Here is a 21,639-nt window from a genome sequence, read left to right as displayed (position 1 = left end):
TTTGTGCTGGGTTTTGTGTTGTCAAACTTTTTAAGGAGCTTGTTGAGGTCTGCTAAAACGTTTGCTAAACCCTTCACTGTGAGTTATCTTAGAGTTCTTACCCCTGCAGATTTCTTTTCTTGTGCCTCTTCAGCTATACATTCCTGTTTCAGTTCCAGCAACTCTTCAAAAGTCAGTTCCTCAGGAACCACCTCCAGAAGCTCCTCTATGTCGTCCTCATCGACACCCAGATTACAGTTGTTTGCCATCTCAACCACAGTCTTGTTGATTTTTGCAACGTCTTCATCCTTGGCAAATCCTTTGAGGTCATAGAGGAATCTCTTGAATGTCTTCTTCCAGATGCCCTTCATATATTGTGTGGTGACACCATCCCAGCCCAAGCAGGGTTTCCGATGCAGTCATAGACATTGCAATTCTTCCAGAACAGACTCAGTGTCTTCCTCAGTTGTAGAAATAGCCTAGGAAAACATCCTTCTCAGGTGGTAGGCCTTAAAAACTGCTATAACTCCTTGATCCATTAGTTGGATCAAAGAGGTTGTGTTTGGAGGGAGAAATACCTCTTTGATATCGGGATGAAGATCATCCATAAAAGGTGGTGTCTGGGAGCCTTATCAACAATAAGCAAAATCTTGAAAGGTGAGTTATTCTCAAACAGTACTTTTCCATTGAATATCAATTCAGGAGGGCATGTTGGAAGAGGAACTGGAAAACTTGGAAGGAGTTTTAGCAGACCTCAACAAGCTTCTTAAGAAGTCACCTTATGATTTCTTATTGCCCTGTGGCATTAACTTACTAATATTCTTAGAAACCCCAAGGTTCTCATTATGCCAGATCAGGAAGGGTTTCAATCTATAGCCTGCAACATTGCCCACAAACAAGATTGTTATCCTGTCCTAAAAACCTTGAAACCTGGCATCGACTTGGTCTCCTTAATGATGAAAGTCCTTTCGGACATCTGTTTCCAGAAGAGAAAGATTTCATCCATATTGAATATTTGTCTGGCAAGAATTTTCCTCCACAATCAGTTTATCTAGAGTTTTTAGAAACTCTTCAGCTGCCCTCACATCAGCATTTGCAGACTTATGACTCACTTTCACATTATGTAATGAACAATGATTCTTAAATCATGTAAATCACCCAGAGCTAGAAGTAAATTCAACATTGTATTCCAGTCCAGCCTTTTCTTTCAGCATTGCAAACAGACTTAGTTTTGGTTGCGATAATTGTGGCACTCAGAGAGGTACACTCCGTGTCTGGTCTTCAGTCCAGGTCATTAGAAGTTTTTCCATGTCTGATGTAGGCCCTTCTCAATTTTTTTGTTAATCTCATGCCTTCAATGAAGCAGATCCTTTCACAGCTTCAGTTTGTTATGCAACTTGGTCCTCGTTCTTCAAGACCACAGCTGTGGTGGAATGGGACATGCCTAATGCACCACCAATATCCATCACTGATTTTCCACCTTCATAGTCCTTAATCGCTTTTAATTTCATTTTCAGGTCAATCACTGGTTGTATCCTCTTCCTGGCAACATCAGCAGTGGATGATGTTTAGGGGCCATGATGAACAAAACAACACAAGACTAAGTCAAGCATAAGAGAATATAATACAATCAAGTGACACAGTAAACATGAGGGGTATGAAGCTGCTGCTGGCATAACACAGCCGTGGTAGAATGGGACAGCACACTTTTTTATAAGTAGGAAGAGTAAACTCTAAACTAATGATAAAAAGCATAGTAAATACATAACCCAGTAACATGGTTGTTTATTATATTATCAAGTATTATGTATTATACATAACTGTATGTGCTCTACCCTTATACAACTGGCAGAACAGTAGGTTTGTTTACACCAGCATCACCACAATCACATGAGCAATGTGTTGTATTATGATCTTAGGATGGCTACAACATCACTAGGTGATAGGAATTTTTCAGCTTCATCATACACTTACGGGTCCATCGTCATATATGCAGTCCCTTGTTGACCAAAGGTGGTTATGTGGCACATCACTGTATATATGTATATATTTGTATATCCTATACACTTATAAATATACAAACATACACAGATACATATATTTACACATATATGGTATATATATGTATATACTTTTGTAATTTTTCAAAGCTATTTTAGAGCTTATCTAGGAGAACATGTTGGCAAGAGTAGATCAATGTAAAAAAAAAGCAAAAACAAAAACAAAAATGATGACAAGATACATCCCCTACCAATTTAAATGTTTCATAAAGTTTGAAATCAGTATGGTACTGGCCTAAGAATTGACATAACAATAAAACTAAATAAATTATTCTGCAGTAGATAGGGTGATATGCATAACTTACTTATAACTGAAGCACTGCTTAACCAATGAAAAGAGATGAACTACTTAACACATTCTCTGCCCATTATCACTACCTCTCTTCTGACTATTGTTAACAGCCTTCCCAATGATCTCCTGTTCATACTTTTGACCTCTGCTCCCTTCAGCCTATTGCACATACACACACTCCATGTTCTAGGCACAGAAAGTGTTTAGCACTTAAATTGCTGCATATGAATGTTCACCCATCATGTTTCCTCTGCTCCAATTCACATTACCATTGTCTCTCCATTCTAAGCTTGGAAGTTGCATTCTTCCAGTAGCCTTCCCTCATCCCAAAGTCTAGATCAGGTGCCTTATGCCATTCTGTACTTCCTCTTGCATAGCTTATAATATGCTGTATTATATTGGCTTGGATTTTCTTTGACTGTCTCTCTCATTAGACTATAAACTCTGAGAAAGTAAAGCTGTCTTGTTTCCTGTTTTACTCCTAATACATTGCTTAGTGCCTAATACATAACATTCAATCAGTATTTGTTGAGCAAATTGCTAAAATGTAACCACAAATAAAAAAATTGGTAGATCTTAATTCACAAAAACTTATAAATTTATTTGTCAAAAATATTTTAAACAAAATTAAAAGACAATCACTAAATTGGGAAAAAATACTTATAGCATATATTATAAAAAACAGATTCTGTCCTGAAAATATAAAGAGTTCACTTTTAAAAAATTAAGAACTATTAAGAAAAATTTTAAAAAGCATTGAGTCAAATACAAATCTTGATAAATTGATATATAAAGGTAATTTATAAAAGAAGAGATATAGAGGTTGCTAAATGTATGAAAAAATTAATATATCTGGTAATAAAAAATAAAAATTAATATTATTTTAGAATTATCCAATTGGTAAAATCAGTACATTCATATGTTGGAACATTACGTAGACTTAAAAAACATGTTTTCATTACTATTTATTAACATATACAGTTATATAATTGACTATCATATAACACTAAGTTTAAAAAATGTTTTCCAAAGTGTATGTGTAATATTTGCCAAATTTTTTCAAAGAATGAGATAGGAAAAAATTTCACCATATATAAACTGTGATTGTTATATGGGTGGTGAAATAATGGGTGATAATAAGGTTATAAAACTTTTAAGCTTAATAGAAATCCATTTTTCTAACCTTTCACCAAGTTCAGGAACATGTTAAAGATCAAGCATTTATATTCTTAGGCAAAATTACTTTCCTCCATCTCAAAGTACTCAATAAAATCAGCCTGTTTATACTCCATTGATTGAGAAAGCAGCCTTTTCTTCAAGCAAAATCAGTGTCAAGAGTTGGCAACTAAAAAATCAAACCCTCAAAGACCAATAAAACACTTAAGACTCACTGTTTAGAATTGAGCACATGGCTTATTGCTGGAATTAATTCATGCAGATGGAAATACCACGTAGGCACAAGGAAGATCATGTCTTTTGAGCTCCTAAACAGAAGTTAATTAAACCTTTTCATCCTCAGAAGTATATGCCTGAGATCCCAAAGGATTAAAACTCACTGGAAGGCATCGGTCAAGCTATGTGGTACAACATTCATTTCCACGTGCTCCCGAAGGAAAACATCTTAACTGTGTGATGACACATGGTCTTGGGCTGCCATCCAGTCCATAATTTAAAAACTGTACTAGGCTAGTTACTGGCGCTGCTCATCTTTCTTACCAACTACTTTAACATCTGAAATAAGTCCGGGAGGCATTTACTCTCACCTCCCACAAAATTCTCCAGAGTAGCCTAAGTGGTTCTTTTAAAAATACTAATCATATCATGCTATCCCTCTTCTTAAAACACCCCAGAGGCTTCCTATTACTTCTTGAGATCCTATATGGCCTGCCCACCTCCCTTTCTCATTCTTCGGCTTTAAAAAAATATTTTATTTCAACTTGGTTTAGTAACACTGTGTTTCTTCTATTTCTCCACATTTAGCTTGGTTTCACCTGCCTCGGTGACTTTGCATGTGTTGGTCCTTTTGCTGAGAAACTTTCTTCTCATTTTGATATTAGGTCCATCATACTGTCTCAGGGTTGCTCTCTTAGAGGTTAATATGACTCTTTGTTGTTTTTACCATACTTACAAATGCGCGTGAATTTGATTGCAATCTGCTTTCTCATTATATTGTAAGTTTTCTATGGGGAGAGACCATTCTGCTCACTATAACTTCTTTATCATCTAGTACAGTGTCTGAGGGATTTGATAAATATTTGTTTAGTGGATTTTATAGGATCACTCTCGGTGACGATTATGATAAATTTTAAATGAGCATTTGCACAGGACTTTCAAAGACAACATAGTTTCTGTAACTGACCTCAGTAAATTTAGGTGAATTTTTCCCACTGGCCCTGGAGGGCAGAGGACAGACTTCAGTGCAAAGGTAGACCTTCTTGGATTATCAGTGTAGTCCTGTCTGGGCAGCACAGCTCATTCCAGACTTTTTGTAGTCCATCATTCCAAATTATATCCCAGATTTTCTCATCCCACAGAGTTTTTTGCAATTTTTTAAACTCTTTGCAAAGCTGGTATCCATCAGAGGTGAACTCACACCAGAGCCCTTCACTCTAATTTACTAAAGGCTCATTCCTAGGCAAAGCAGGGTGTTAGTTTTGTTCTTACTCTTTTCAATGCTCCAGAAAGCTTAACTGTGGTCACAGTTTTAAAGGAATTATGGACTGCATTAGTGTCGGTTCAGAGTGTTTTGCAAGAGTCAATGTTTTCTTTTCATGTAGTCCACTTTGCTCTTGCCGTAACCCTCTGGGCTTTCTCAGTTTCTTCCCTACTTTCACCCTTTTTACTTCGTTGATTGCTTGCTGCAGTCAAAAGGCACAACTGAGCATCAATAGGAAGAGAGGATGGGACCAACCTGGGACAATGTATTCTAGTCTAGTCGCTACACTTCAAGGACTCACAAAGTCTGATGAGATCTAATAATGGAGACATAAAATGATCAAGGAGATGAGGGAGAGAGAGAGGTTATTTAAGGACAAATCATGAAAATTAGAGCTTTTCAGTCTGCAAAGATAAAAGCTATCATAGGACATGGTTAGCATTAAGAAAGGCAGGGATAGAATAAATAAACAGTCTTGTTCTCAATAATATAATTACATAAAACCTCTTCGATTGGAAGGAGTTAAGGACGGGGGAGAGGACTGGCTACATTATCCAATACACTGTTAACTCAAAATACTTGTTACCTCAAGGTATGTTTGTTATTGACCACAAATATTGATATAGTAAACCAAGTTTTAAAATTTGACATATGGCATGGCAACAGATGGATGATGTAATATAAATAATATCTAAATAAGAATAGATCAAACAAATGTTTGGATAAATTCATGCATGGTATAACAACAGATTCATAATGTATTATATAACATTGGCTAAAATATTAATAGGTTAAACAGAATTTAGGATACATTAAATCTATTTGTGACAGCAGATGGATAATGTGGCATTAGGGAAAGCCAAAACAGGCAGGGGTCAGCAAAATACAACTCATAGGCCAAATCTGGTCCATTAACTATTTTTGATAATAAGTTTTTAGAACATAACCATACTCATATTTTTATATATTGGCTACAGCTATTTTTGTGTGACAGTGCAGAGTTGAGTAATTGTGACAAAGGCTAAATTGCTCACAAATCCTAAAATATTTACTACCTGGAGCTTAACAGATAGTTTGCTGATCACAGTATAGGACATAGTAGGAACATGCAAATATTATTCATACTCGAGGCCCACATTAAGCAGAATAAAATGAGTTCTTCTAGATAACACCCGTGGCAGGTATGGAATTTTGGCAAGGGCAACAGTTTCTGATAATCATATGAAGAATCTGAAAAAAATGTGTATCTACTGGTCATCTGATTGTCATATCTTTTGGAATTTGGTAATCAAGTTAAGGATGCTTCCTGAATATTAGGAAGATGGTGAGAAAACAGGCTTCTGATTATATTTAGCTGTTTTTGATGCTTTTCAATTCTAGTTTCCCATTTACAAAGAATCATGGAACCATCGAGAAATAACATTTGGAAGTATGAAGTGATGTTATAAAGTTAGCTGGAACTAAGATTGGGACTTCTTATTTTTAGATAAGAATTCTGCACTTTCCTGTATACCAAATATATTAGCAGTGTTTTATATTTAAAAAAAACACATATTCATAGTCTTGAGTAACAGTGACTTCTTTTTTTCCCAGTGACATTCCCTGGTATGAAATCGATTGGTATACATGTATCATGACATGATGCTAGTAATCGCAACCTTTATATTGCCTAAATGGTTACATAGAGAACACCTCGGAGAGATTATTCCATTGTTTGGGCTTTTTCGTTCCCCCTTTGCATAATGAAGCCCATATTCCAGACACATTTTTACTCAGGAACAAATGCCCGAATCTCTCTTTTGTTAGTAGTGCTCAGAATATAGAAACCATTGTTAAAGGTGGAATTGAGAGTTCGATCTAGTTCATACTTACCAAAGTGATACCAATTAGAAATCAGGGAGTTGTTATCTTGGGGTTGCACTCTTAAGATCCTTTCTTACTTTGTAGGACATTAATGCCCCTAGAGAATTTAAATTTTCTGTCAAGATGGAAGGAGAAAAAGCTACAGCGGTTAATGATCAAAATCTAAATTTTGAGACATCATGATTCGACTCTTCACGTTCAGAAACCTGACTCAGTCGCCATGTCTAAGTATGAGATTCATTAAAATATTTCATTTTAACTGTCATCAAAAACACTCAGAGTCATTCTCCCACTTCTATTGAATGTTTGCCACTTACTGGGCAAATTCACCCACAAAAAGAAATTCTCCATAGCATCCAACTCCCTATACTGAATAATGCCTTACTTGCTTGGATAATCACAGCTACCTATCACATTGTGTAAGACTCATGTCCCATCTGAAATTCATTGTCTTCTTCCAAAGGAATATCAGGGAAAAGGTCCAAATCAATGGCCACTTTGCAAAATGGGTCTCCATAAAACACCACAGTGAGGAGAAGTTGTTTTACATTTGAACAAATATTTGCCAAGCTCTTACACACTCAGCCCCCTGGTACTCTGGTGAGAATTCATTAACATTGCTTATGTTCCAATTGAAGGTTTCCCTAAGCCACATGTAATTTCTTTCTTTTAAAAGCAACCCACAAGCTTTTTAAGTTATTGCACCTTGATGATGCCTTAGATTTCAAAGTATTCCCTGTACATTATTGATTCTCACCTTAACAACACAACGAGATATTTGGAGCTGATGTTACTGTTGTTGCTATAATTTTAGTCTCTTGTAGATTTTTGCTGTTGGATTCTGACTACACACTTTGTTCACATATGAAAGTTTTCTTTTTATGCCACTAACCACAATTATGTTTAAGGAATTAGAAGTAAATGGAAAAAGAACCAAAATTAAATAGTGAATAAAAACAGTCACCTAAACCTGACAGTTCCTCCTGGTGCAGTCACCAGGGCTAGTGGTACACAGCCACCCAAATCTGAGGCCCCCTCCATGTAGCCAAAGGAAGCCATGCATTTCTCTTTTGTAATCATTTGACCTTGGAGGTGAGTCAGTGAATCACAAAACCCATATCATTTCATCTCTTACAAGTGGAAACAGGCCTGCTTTTATAGGATGGTTTTCAATTCTCAGTGCCTGGGGCCCAACTCCTGCAGACCCCTGCCCCTGACCATTCAGGCCTCTGTCCAGATCTTTGTCCAGTCTGCGGCCAGTCTGCCAGGTACTCTAGCACTGGTGCAGAACATGCTTTCACCAGCAGTGTGATTTTTCGCAGCACATTTCCAGCCTTCCCCATTGTGCCTGCCAATGGTGCTGATATTTTTTTTTCTGAGTTCTTTCCATTTCTTTGGCTTTACCACAGGAAGAACAGGTGCTTCTGCTCTCTCTACATTTCTCAGAATTGCACACTGCCCAACTGGCTCTGATTTGCCTGCTGGCATCAAATGTAGGCCAAATGGAGAAGGTATATTCGGCTAATCTACTAGCTTCATCTCTCTGGAGGAGTTTTCCTGAATACTTATCAGATTTGGGCTCCAAAGGCTCATAACCTAGCTCTCCAGTTAAGTATTTGGCAAGAGCAATGACCTTAAAAGTCTGCCATTTGTGGCCGGGTGTGCAAGGCACCAAATCAACAAACTATTTGTGATCATTCCAGAGCTTTTCCTCCAGGTGTAACACACTGCCAAACCATCCGAATGCATGGGGGTCACAGGAGAACCGGGCAAGCTCATTTTGAGGGCCAACTAAGCTGAGCTGATTTTCACCATTATCTTGCTCCAGCCTCAAAACAGTACTGGAACAGAGACATTATCATCTCCACTTTTACAAATATGGAGACTGAAGCTCAAGAGAAGTTTTGCAAACTTTCCGTGGGTCACACGTCTTTTCAGTGGCATAGCCTTGAAGCAAGTTCAGCAGGAAGAAGGAACATGCTGCTTTTGTATTCAGAAAAGGTAAATTCTATAAGGGCTGCCAACCAGAAGCATCATGTTGGTCTGCTGGTGAAGTGCGAAAAGGAAGGACGTGGTTGAATCAGTGGTTAATACAAGGATGTTTGAGCGTCTTACGGGCTCCCTTATTCATGCTAAGCTCAGACTTAACACTTACTCCATGTCCTTGGCATTTTGCCTTGTCAACTGTACCTTGACAGGTCTCCCTACTAAGTCATGAATTCTCTGATGAAAGTGATACCAGTGACTCCCACGAATTGAGTATTTCCTTGGTGCCAAGTGTTTTATACATCTTGTCTTGTTTTATTCTCCCAGAAACCCTTGAATGTATATTTTAGTGTCCTCATTGTACAAATGAGAAAGGAAGGCACAGAGCGGTGACTAACTTGCTCCAGTTTTACCCCTAAAAAGTTAGAGCTGACAGTTGTGCTGAGTCTGTCTGTTTCCAATGAATGCTCTCATTTGCAAGATGCACAAAAGACTCTCACCCTGAGGACAAGTTTGGATTTTTTGAAGACCCCAATCCATTGATATTTAGGAGAAAGGGCTCTGGCACTGAGGGCTTACTTCTAACATCACCGGACACCAACATGGCTTCTCGCAACGGTATTATTACACGAATGAAGCAGAAGAAGCTACTGCAAGGTTTTCATCTGCCCCAAACAGGTTTCCCCCACCTAGCTGCTAGTGAAATTTCCACCCGCAGAGACTTTAGGCTGAACCATTATTATTAAAATACAAATGCTGGGACCATTTATTTCTTAAACTGTGGTGGCCTGAATGATTTATCAGCTTCTTTAACACATTCTTAGAAACATTCAGTTCAGAGAAGGAAGGCATTTGACAGAGGAGAGCAGACAATAGAGCTGGAGTGAAAACAAAAATAGGATTTTATGTGGGGACATCTTAGGATGATAGTGCAGGAGAGGTGAAATAAAGGAATCAACTTATTTCTTAGGCCTTATGTGACACCTATGGAATCCCCTAGAGGAGATACGCATGTAATTGGTCACTAGTATGACCTGTGACACAGGTCAACACAAAGACGCTTTGCTGTCTTACAGACTTGGAGTCCAGACCTATACAAGTAATTAGGAAAAAATCCATTTCTTTAGGCCACTTGCACAGTGATTTAGTTAGAACTAATAAGAGCTGACAAGGATTCAGTTTTGAACTATCTGTAATCCGTGATGATTTGAAACATTCGTTTCTGATCGTTTTAACCCACTTATTGAATATTGCAAGTTGAAAGACACTGTTAAACTCTGAGGCAGGGTGAGTCAGTCATAGTCTTACTCTCAGGTGGCTTATCGCATAGTAGTGTTGATCGATAATAAGCATATGATTATCTACCACAAGGCAATAAATAAAGGTAATGAGATAATGCCATGTATAGATCAAGTGCATTCTAAAATTCTTTGTTGGGTCACAGGTTTTGCCTTCCTTTACGCTCTTCCCAAGTCTTAACAAATAGCTAGCTCCATTGACTGATTTTCAACTTCACCCACCCGTCCAGATATCCAACCAAGCAATCTTTTCCTGCTGAGAGACTTTTGAGACTCATGATGGTACTGAGGCTTGGTGAAAGCAGGAAAGAGTTTATATCTCCAGCCTTCAGAAAATGGGTATGTGTGGCAGCTTTGGGTACCTAAATGAACCCTACATCCCTAAATCCCTTAAGAAGACAGAGCCCAAGCAGGCTTAGGTCCCAGGACTCTCATCCTGATACTTAACAACTCTGTCTGGATTATTTGTCAAATCACCACTGAAGGCACATGCCCGCTGACACCCAGAGGTGGGCTTCTCGTGTAATTTCACCTCCTCTATACTTGGCTGATAGACTCTTCTCTAAAAATACTGCTGTTCATTCTTTAATAGCCACACTGAACGATACACTTGAGTTGGGAGAGGAAACTCCAGGATCAATAAGAATCAGATGTTAGTAGGACTAGGAGGCCAGCATTAGACTGTAGACTCTGGCTTCACAGAACTATAGTATTTCAGATGTGAAATAACAGAAAGAGGACATCTAGCTCATATTCACATATATATGGTGTATTTTTGTAAAGGCAGAAATATTTTTTGATAATAATCTAATTAGAGTGATTGCCTATAGAGGTAGTGGGTGGCTGTGGGACCAGAGAGGAAAAAGCATCTTTTTCATTGACTACTCTTGTACCTTGAATTTTAAACCATGTACAAAAGTAAATAAAAATGTAAGTTACTGATCTGAACAGTGTTACGGTTTCCTTTGAAAAGTAAAATCAGAAATCTTTGCTAAAAAAATTAAACTCTTCTAGTCAAAACACCAGTGAGGCAATGGACTCACCTCTGTGATCACACAGCTCCCATAAAACTACTCAAATCATTGAATGACTTGGTCTTAGGACATATCCACATTTGATAGATATTCATACTCGCTTTCTGCTGAATATTTAATCAAAACTGTTCAGTACAGGAGAAATTACCTTATTGGTTTGAAGATGATTTTTTTTTTTAATTAAGCTATTTGTGGGAATTTAAGCTTTTTGGGGGATAGTCAAGGTCTTGAAATGGCTTTCAAACTTTCCTTAAGTTATGTTCCACTGCAATCTTCCTAACTTATATACAATGATAGTCTAATGCAATTATAACTCTAGTTCTTTTTTTATTTCGTAGTTTTGAATTTGAAAGTTAAGATCATCATAGGAAATATCTGACAGATACTGTCTAATATTTAAAAATAACATTTATTAAAAATCAAATAATTGAAAGGACAGATTAATGATTTGATTAGGTAAATTCAACATGTGCAATGAAGATATGCCAACCTCTATAAAAAATTACCCTATGGCAATTCTAGCAAAAAAAAAAAATTGCCTTCTGTTTAATTAAAATAGGCAAGTTAAAACTTAGAGCATAGGAGATGAATCATCACAATTACTGTCTTTACAAGTAATTGCTGAAGAATTCATTAATGAAGTTAAAGAAACCTTAATGAATTTCTCTGTGACTTTCATGCAGATTATTGAAAACCCAAGTAACTTGCAGGAATAATTTTCTGGAAGCAAATATGCAATGAAAGGTAGAGAGAACATGGTGAACTACTGTGTCCCCAAGATTTTTTAACTTCTAACAATAAAACTGAAGAAAGTCTCAAATATTTTTAAAGTAAAAATGTGATAAATGAATGAATGATTCTTTTTGTTGGTTTCTAAAAGCCAGCCACAAATGACCGTGAATAACAACTGCAATTTGCTGCCCAGCTTATTGAATACCCTTGATTTCTTCAGTTCTTTGAGAAGGGACAGGTAAGTGGGTACAACCCAGGAACTATGAGTAGTGGCCAGAAGAGGGAGTGAGGAGAAGAGGAAACATTTCATTGAGAGTCCGGCCAGCTCCCTGGGCACATAGCAGATGCTTTAGATGAGAGACCCTGCTGACAAGGAGCCGAATAGCCCAGCCCCTGAGTTAAGCCATTTCCCCTCCATTCTCACTTCTGAAAGTCTTACCCAGTAGAATTGCCTCCCAGTGGTGCCTTGAGTTTTTACACAGCAGAAACAAGTCTAAATCTGAAGATAACAGCTTCGGTTACACAGGAGAGAGTGAAGAGGAGACAGATGAGAAGTGGCAGAGCTTAGCGACTAAGAACCTGGCTTTGCTCCTTACCAGCTGTGTGATCTTGAAAAAGTGACTGAACCTTTTGTTTTTGGCCTCAGTTTCTTCATTTACAAAATGATAGTAACAGAAGAACTCTCTCAAAGGGTAGCTGGGAGGATGAAACGAGGTAAAATGTGAAACTCTTAAAACAACGCCTTGAATATAGTAAGTGCTCATTAAAAGTTTGCTATTATGTTGTTAGCATTTATATGAAAAAACTGACCAACTGCAAAAAACCACGTATAAACATCTGGCAGCATGAAAGTTTCAGCAAATACAGCCAAAGTGTTAAAATACTTAGAAAAGAGAGAAACTAGCAATGTGAATGTGACATTTTTTCAGCACTTGCAGAAAAGCACAGTAATGAAAAACAACAAAACCCATCAGAATGGTCTTATGAGACAGGATGAAATTTTTATGGTTAGGAGGTAAAAAGCAGCAAACGGAAATTTTGCCTTTGACAGAAATATGTTTTTTCTTTTTTTCTTTTTCCTGCTTAAATAAATTAAGGTCGAAGTTCCTTAAGTTTCCAAATAGCACTAGATATTATTGCATTTGGTTCAAAACTAGTGGCCCCAGTCAAGATAGGGCAGGAACAACGATCTCAGAGAGGACTAGGTCTGCTGTCATTTTTACTGGATTGTATCCATCTGAAAGCCATGACGGTCTTACCTCCAAATTCTCTCTGGCACCCAACACTTCTACCCCCCTGCTACCACCCTAGCTGATGCATCTCACCTCCTCCTGTACTGATTCCCCTCCCAAGAGCTCCCTCTGCTCCCAGACTGTAATCCATTCACACAGAAGCCTGAATCATCTCTAACATGCAACGTAAAACACGTTACCCTCCTACTTAGAACCTCCTTATGATTTCCTTAAGCAATTTAAAATCCTAACTCTGTCCCACGACCTCAGGCACTGCAGGTAGTTTTCCTGCCCGACTCCATTCCTTCTTCCCTAAGGTTCAGCCACACTGGTCTCCTCCTGTCCTAAACATGTCAAACCTTTTCCAGCCTCGAGGCTTTTGCTCCTGCTGTTCCCTCTGCCTGGCCTTCTCTTTTCCTGGTCTCTGCATGGCTGTCTCTACAACACTGATGTGCTAGCTCCAATCCCCCCTCCTCAGAGAGGGCGACCCTCGCCAGCCCATATAAAGCGGCCCCCATTAGACTCTGTTCCTTTTACCTGGCTTTAGTTTTCTTCATAGCGCTACCTTATTTGATTTTATTTATTTGTTTCTTAATGTGGACATGTTTCCTCTCACTGGAATGTAGACTTGAAGAGAGCAAGAACTTCATCACTCTATCTCTAGCTCCTGTAGCAGTCCCTGGCAAACAGCAGAGCCTCTATAAATCTTAGTTGAGTAAATAAAAACTACTGAAGCCCATGATGCTTGGCTAACAGCCAAACATTTGTCTATCTTCTCCCTGTAATCTCATGAATAATTTATCTTCTCCTAATCTTGCAGTCTCAGGACTTGAGAAAAGTACAGCGGTATATCAAACTCCCCTTCCCATTTAATACAAAAACTTGACTGCTTTTTGGTATTAATATAACTTCCTGAGAAAGGTTGGAGTCTTAGACTTAACAGGATCTGAGATAAATATTCTCAGATTGATTCTGGAATCATTTTCCATATCCTAGATTCTTCTTTATTTAGGGTAACTTGTAATTAGCTCTTTCCAAATCAAAATGCATGACTCCCCTAGCCCAGTCTGATACCAGAAAGCTTCTGCCACCTGAATGATTACCTGGGCTTGAAAGAGTTTTATACAACCTAGTTAGTTCTTGGCTAATCCATCTCGTATAAAGTCTACCCAATGACAGTCCTGAAGAATACTGCTGCAATTATATTTTTAATAAGAGTGTGAACAGGAATGGAATTAATTGGCTTTAAAATGTCTGAGACAAGAAAGTGAGTGTTGGTTAACTAAAAATCAACATAGCAACTGGGAAATTTAATGCATAGGTGGCAGGGAAGCTTAACCTTTATCTTTCAATCTCATAATTATCAAGCTTTTGGTAACCTGATTTCCAAACTGTGCATATAGAAATTTTAGTCATGAAGCTATGTGAGACACTTCTGAATGTGGAGTTAGTTTATATAGGTAGAAAATTCAGAAATCATGAAAATTAGAAATCATGCTTCTCCCAAAATAGAATGAAGTTGCTACTTAATAAAAATGTGGTTTGGATAGTTCTCTGGGGTTCATGCCATGTAAAACAAGGCAAAATGTGAAACAGATTAAGATTAGAATCTTAGCTGAACAATAATAAGACCAGCTCTTGCCGATAGACATTATAATCACCTAGAGAACCATAAATTAATACGATGCCCAGATTCCATTCTCAGAATCTTGATTCAGTGGGTCTATGGGTGAGACCTAGGCATCCATATTTTTTAAAGCTTCTGAAATGATTCTTATGTGCAATTGGTATTGAGGACCACTGTTTTAGAGGCTTGCTTTTCACTATAATTAAAGATATTGGATTGCGAGACCGAGAAAAAAAAAAACAACCATTTGGGGATGGTGCAAAATTGACTTACCTTTTTGTCCTGAAGAGGCTGTAGTGTCAAGACTCTTGCTTATTCTCACTGCCCTTCATAAAGGTCTCCCATCCTCACCATTGTCAATAGACCCAGACATTCCCAAGACACAGAAAGAATTCTTCTAAAATGCTGCTGTAAAAAATGTCTGGGCTTTCTTTTCTTTTTTTCTTTTTTACTTTTTTTCAGGTGTGTAACAAAAAAATACCAATATTCAGTGAACAGAAGCTTCAGAGAAGATAAACTGCAACAGCTTGAAAGCTCTGGAGCGAGGGAGCCTTCACTTCCCAGAGGTAGGAGTGGATGAGCTGTAAGTATGCATGAACAAGCTTTCGCTTGAATGGAAGCTCTAAGCTGTTTGGGAAAGGGCTCCTGGGACCGCTGTGGCTGCCTGTCAACGGGCTGCTGACATTCATAATCACAGTGTTGGCAGCTCAGCCAGACTAGTCATCTTTTATCTACTGGTCTATAACACTAATTCATTCATTGAAGAAATGTTGTTGCCAGGTACAGAGTATTCTATAACAGCAGGCTGGGCACACTCTCTTTGGAAATCAAATAAGATACGAGGAATTCGGGAGCTAAGAATTCTAATTTCACCTCTGTTGCCAGCAAGCTCAAGGCCCAACACAAGCAATTAAACTCCGTTTTCCAATTTGTAAAGTTGGAGAGGTGAGGAAAGATTACAGATTGTAATAAAGTAGCTACTGTGGACACTAATGGGCACTACAACAAAGCCCTTTGCAATGATTACACAAAGCCTGATTGACATAAGCAGCCGTGAGACACCAGTTGTCCCACACTTAGCTCAGGTTGACTATGGAGCACCCCCAAAACACACAGAATGCGGCAATGGGCTGCTGGCTACACCTTTTAGTTACAACGTGCAAATCGATGAGACCACTACAAACAATATCATCATCTGCGAATTTTAAAGACTACTTATATATTTCAAAGAGCATCTTGTACAGTGCTTAGCTCTAGTTGCAGGAAGGAAAATTCTCTGCAGACAAATGTTTACAGAAGCCATCAGTCCTCAGTTTATCAGTGATAAGTACAGCCCACATTTGTATTACAAAATTCTCCATTAGTATTTGATGTGGCATTGTCTCGTCAAGTCTGAACTTTCCACAGGATTGTTGTGGGAAGGAAGGTGAAGGTAACAGACACAAACCAGTAGACTAAAGTAGGCTCCAGGCCTCTACTATTCCAGAGCAGAGGCTTCCTCTACTAATGACAGAATATGACTGCTCTCCCTTTTGGAAGAAATGAAACTACAGGAACAAATCATGTCTTTATTTAGTTGACATACTCAAGGGCCACTTTAGCTAGTGGACAAAGAAAACTAAACGACCTTCTGTGATGTCCTTGGAACAAGCCTTCTGGAAACTGGGACTGCATCTCGTTCAAACTGTTTTAAGCAAAAGGCCAGAGAAGAAACGCTTATCATCATGATGAGATGACTTATTTAATGAGCTTTGCACACAAGCAAGAAACCCTGGCTAACACTTAGTCTTATTTTACAAAGTGCCAGGAATGACAGAGACATTGTCCTGGGAAGCAATTTTAAGATAAACCTGTAAATCCAGATTCAAAATGACCCTTTGGTCATAGGATGTTTGAAAGCCTCTTGAGATTTGCCTGAGTGAGAGGATAGGTGGTAAAGGATGTAACCACCGAGTCTAACAGTGGAAGGCGAAGTGGGCTGCGAATCATCACCAGAACAGCAGAAGAATGAGAGTGGGGAGAACAAAGGACAACTTTTGCTCTTATTTATTGCTTCACTGAATAACTGAATTTTGGAACAGACTCGAGGTCGAGTCTAAGTCAAGAACAGAAGAAAAGTTATGTTAGGAAGAAGGAAGAAAAGTTTCTTATATCTTTGTCAACTTATTGGTCTAAACCAGTGCTGTTAAATGGAAGTATAAAGGGAGCCTCGAATCTTATTTAGAATGTTCTGTTAAACACTTTTTAAAAAGTAAAAGGAAACAGATGAAATCGATTTTAATAATAAATTTCACCTAAACCAATACATCCAAAATATTATCATTTTAATGTATAATCACTATGAAAACTGTTGAGTGTTTGGGGGGCTGATACCAGTTCTTTGAAAGCTAGGGTATATTTTGCACTTTCAGCACATCTCATTTTGGACCACCCACATTTCAAATACCCAATAGCCACAGGTGGCTAGTGCTACATATTACATAATGCAGGTTTGAACCCACTAGTATTTCAGACATCAGATAGAAATCATTGTCAGTGCTTAACTACCTAAAATACTTTTGATATTCTCCTTCTGTTAGCTCTTTCATTGTCCTCTGGAAGAGATTATCTCAAAAGCACATTTTGTGTTAGCAAAAAGTTCTGGGCTTTGGAGCAAAACAGACTATGAGATTCAAACACTAGCTTTATAACCTTGGGCTAGCTGGTTATCCTCTATGAGTTTTGATTTCTTCAACTATCAGATCAAGACAAAAATAGCTAACTCATTAGATTGTTGGGAAGATTAAATCATATAGGTATAAAGTATACAGCCTAGCCTGAAATAGTACAGTAGTCATTTAAATAATAACTTTCCATGTATTAAATCCAACTTGATTTCTAAGGAGCCATCTCACTGTATCTGCTCTATTGCTTCATGTATCCTACTTCTGGATCTTTCCTTTGAGGTGTTTTTGTTTTGTTTTGTTTTTGTTTTTTTTTTCTGCTAATGTAGCCCTTTCCCCAGATCTTCATGGCCTGGGTCCCTCTTCTTATGCAAGTTTAAGTTCAAGGGTGACCTTCACATAATCTTCTCTGGTTGCCTCATTTAACGTTTCTTCTAAGCCCTGCTACACTCTGTCTCCCAGCCTCTCTATACTTTATAGCATTTATCAGTATCTGAAATTATCTTGTTTATATATTTGTTCACTTGCCTCTTATATATCACCCTCTTTACCATAGAAGCTTCTCAAAAGCCAAGACCTTGTCTAGCTCACTCAGTGGTCAACAATGAATGAATGAATGTATGAATGAATGAATACTTAACCCAGGAAGGTAAATGTAAATTGTGCCATGATTCTAAAGGTAGTAGAGAGAGAAAATTCCAGAGCTCTTTTTAACCTTAAAAAATAGCTCAGGAAGTCAATGACCCAGAGCCAGCCTTCCTTGGTGAGACCTGGTATTTAGTATCTTGAGTCTAACAGTAGGACTTGGGAAAATTATTCCCCAGTGATGATTTTATTGTTGTCTATCAATATGTATCACTTGCAAAGTATATGTTCATGACACTTAAAATCATCCAGAAGATTTGGTTTTTCTTGCTCTTCAGAAGAACCGATGAGAGAGAAGAAGAGAGAGAGAGAAAGAAGAGAGAAAGAGAGATGAAGGAGAGGAAGAGAAAAAGCTGAATTGATTAAATCTATGACAAGCTGTGAAGATGGCAGTGGAAACATTTCTTTCTACAGAGACAACTTCTGGTGTATCTGGAGATGGATGCAGCCACGAGACCTCTCCAGTTTCCATGCCTAGCTGTTTGCAGCTATAGGCAAAGGTCTAGCTGTTTTGTATTTAAGATTATGGGCCAAAAAAAGACTGAGGGAAAGGGTTAAGAATCCATGTCCGTCTGGACACATTTCACTTGCTGGCTAGACAGAATGCTTTACTTGACAAAGGTGAAACAGAAAAACCGACTCTGTTTTCTGAATCCATCGCTCATTTTTAAGAATATTTAAACCAGGATAGATTTCACTCATTCTTCTGCTGACGTAGACCCTATCAGAGAAAGAGCTCTAAAACAAACGCATGAAATAACGCTTACTTGTACTTTCACATTAATATTAATAACAGCAGTTTTTCATTGACTTCTAGTAGACCAAACTTAAAGTACTACTTCTGTGCTCCTGAATACAGAATATAATACTGTGCCCGAAAGGCAGTAAAAGTAAGGCTCACAGAAGTGACTTGCTGAAGTGTGGGAGCCAAGATTTGAAGCCCAGTGTGTTGGGCTCCAAAGCTCCACGAGTCCTCGGCTACACCTTGCTGGCATTGCCAATGGAAGACCCGGGTCCCACAAAATCTGAGTACTTAGTCCCTTACAGGTAAAGTGCAGAGGTCCAAATTCTTTTACATTCCTATTCCGGCTATGCGCTGGGGAGCAAACAACACTTCCTTTAGAAACAAAGCCTTGGCCTCACTGTCCAGCATCTAGCTAGGTGACTTGAAGAGCTCTCTTTGAGACAGACAGTGACCCTATCTCTGCAGGTGGCTCTCCAGTGCTGTTTGTAGGACTGAAAACTCCAGGGGTACGCTGTCACCTTAGGAAAGACATTAAAAGAGTTTGCGAGGAGGGTTCCCTAGAAAGCAGAGATTGACGAAGCCCTCCGGAAGAAGTGTCCTGGGAGGTCACTAATGGAAAAAGGGCTTTCCCTTTCAACAGCACAGCTGACTCCAGACCCCAGGGAAAGCTGGATTACTCCCAGAGCTGGTCCAGCTGCCAGCAGAGGTTGGCTGGATGCTTTTGATGCAGGTCTTCAAAGACGAGGGATGTGTACCTGGGGTTCAGACAGAATCTTCAGAAGGGTGTCTACAAACTGTCAGGGATTGCTTGCAAATTTTATGTACATTCTATAAGAACAGGCCCCTCTACCCCCTCACCCCCCACCAAGAGGACTCAGAAAATTCTTAAATTTTTAAGAACCCAATTTTTAAGAACCACTAAAATTAAAATTTTCATCTCTTTCTTCCTTGCACTATTCAGCACTTTTAACCTCTCCCACACATATGCACATATATAATGTATAATGAGATATATATTATCCATGGAAACATTAATTTCCCCCAAATATTGTGAAAAAAAAAAAATACTGAGGCCCAGAGAAGATAAGTGTCTTGCTCTAGGTTGCAGAGCCAGGGCAGGGCCAGGAGGAGCAGCACTCCGCTGACCAAGAAGCATGAGAGTCAGGTGGGAAATCTCTGCCAGCCAATTTGATGAAGACAAACTCATCCCTCCAGGTTGATAAAAATGTTTTGCAACCATTTTCAAGCCCAGTCACCAAAAAATCCTAACTCGCCTGTTATTAGGGAAACGTGGGCTGCTTCCCCAGGATGCAGGTAGAGGTCACTAAAACGGTATTTTCCCACTCACAGAGGCAGAAAGAACTCCAGCGCTCGTTCGCTTTCCCCCTGCACAGCGCCGCGGCTCCCCGGTTACCGCCGTGTGCCTGACTTCCCCCTCTCCTGTCCGCTCCTCTCACCTCCTCTGCCCTGCAGCGGGTTGTCCTTCCAGCTTCTCTGGCTGGAATTCCTCTGCCCAGGTCAATCCGCCTTCCTCCTGCTCCGGGTACGGGTTACAGCCCGGAGCTGCTTGCTCGCCTCGACCCCCACCGCCTTTGTGGGGAGCTGCGCCTTTCGGGTCAGCGCAGGTAGCACTAACTTTCCCCACCGGACACCGCGGGCCGCTGCTGGGGCAGCTACTGCTGTTGCTGCTGCTGGAAAATCCTCAAGTCTGCCGTCATCACATCACCTGCCTGAACCCCATCTCGTCCCCATTCTTTTTTCAATTTGACGTAAATAACTTACATTCTTAGAATCCCAGAATCACGCCGAAACTCATTTTCAAGGGTGCATCTGAAGATGCCTTTTAAAAAGATGAATGCATGCAGTGGTAAAAGCTGGGAGGGGAAGGGGAGAGCATTTTTAGCTCCTCTGAGAAGGGACCTCGGTGGTGACTGTGGTCGGAGCTCCGGCTCTCCCAGCCCCACTGCCGGCTCCGGCTGCTTTCTGGCATTTTGCTAAGCATCCCGCGCCCGCCGCGGGCCTCTCTCCCTTCCCGCACTTGGCCTCGAACCCCGAGCCCCCGCGCCGCGCCGCCCGCGCCGCCTCTGGTCGCACGCGTCCCCCGCAGGCTTAGCCCGCCCTGACTACTTACTCACTTTTGCAGGCGAGCAAAGTCTGCCATCTCGGTCCGTGAGCACTTCCTGCTAAAGGACGTGGGGATCCACCGTGTGTAAAGCTGTTTCATGAACAGCGGGTAAAATCCAGAAAGAGGGAGCCGAGCAAGGAAGACAGAAAAGGAAGGGGCTGGGGGAAGCCCAGCACAGAAGACACTACTGTTTTGGCCCCACAGTCCCCAGCCTGGTGGCTCTGGGAGAAGAACCTCAACTCCGTGCACTTGTTCACTCTTTCTTCATTAGAGGAGGAGTCAGTGTTGCAACATTTATGTTCCTTGCTGGAGGCAAAACAATGATTTTCTTCAGCATGCAAAATGTCCAGAGACTGCCAGTTTTATAAGATGAGGGAGGTAGTTGGAAGAACAGGAATGCAGCAAAGATGTGGAGAAGGAATAACCGATTCTCCACAAATTGGTTTTGTGTGATCAGGGCCACACATCTTCCACTGAGACAGCACCAGAAAATAGACAAAACAGTAATGAAAATGCCTTAATACGTTTAGTGACCTCAAAGATGATATTTCTCCTAGCAGCTAAGATGTGGAATGTCTCTGTATCAAGTTTCTTTCCTTATTTCCGAATAACCTTGAACAGCAGCTTGACAACATTTGAGGGGGCTCCAGGGATTTGAATCTCACCTTCTCTAAAAAGAAAGGGTCAGAGAGAAGTGGGCAA

At 39.6% G+C, this 21,639-nt stretch overlaps 1 protein-coding gene across 2 annotated transcripts in view; it reads right to left on the bottom strand.

Moving 5' to 3' along the window:
* Positions 1-21,187, bottom strand: part of PRLR (prolactin receptor) — a 134,178-nt gene extending 112,991 nt beyond the window's left edge. For both annotated transcript variants that reach the window (XM_036225551.1, XM_036225555.1), the window contains exon 1: positions 20,948-21,187. The gene's annotated coding sequence lies outside the window, so the exon portion shown is untranslated. The remainder of the gene's footprint in view (positions 1-20,947) is intronic.
* Between the last annotated feature and the right edge of the window lie 452 nt (positions 21,188-21,639).

Source organism: Rousettus aegyptiacus, unplaced genomic scaffold (genome assembly GCF_014176215.1).
Source record: "Rousettus aegyptiacus isolate mRouAeg1 unplaced genomic scaffold, mRouAeg1.p scaffold_m13_p_8, whole genome shotgun sequence".
NCBI classification, from domain to species: domain Eukaryota; kingdom Metazoa; phylum Chordata; class Mammalia; order Chiroptera; family Pteropodidae; genus Rousettus; species Rousettus aegyptiacus.
This window is presented reverse-complemented; position numbering and strand designations above follow the sequence as displayed.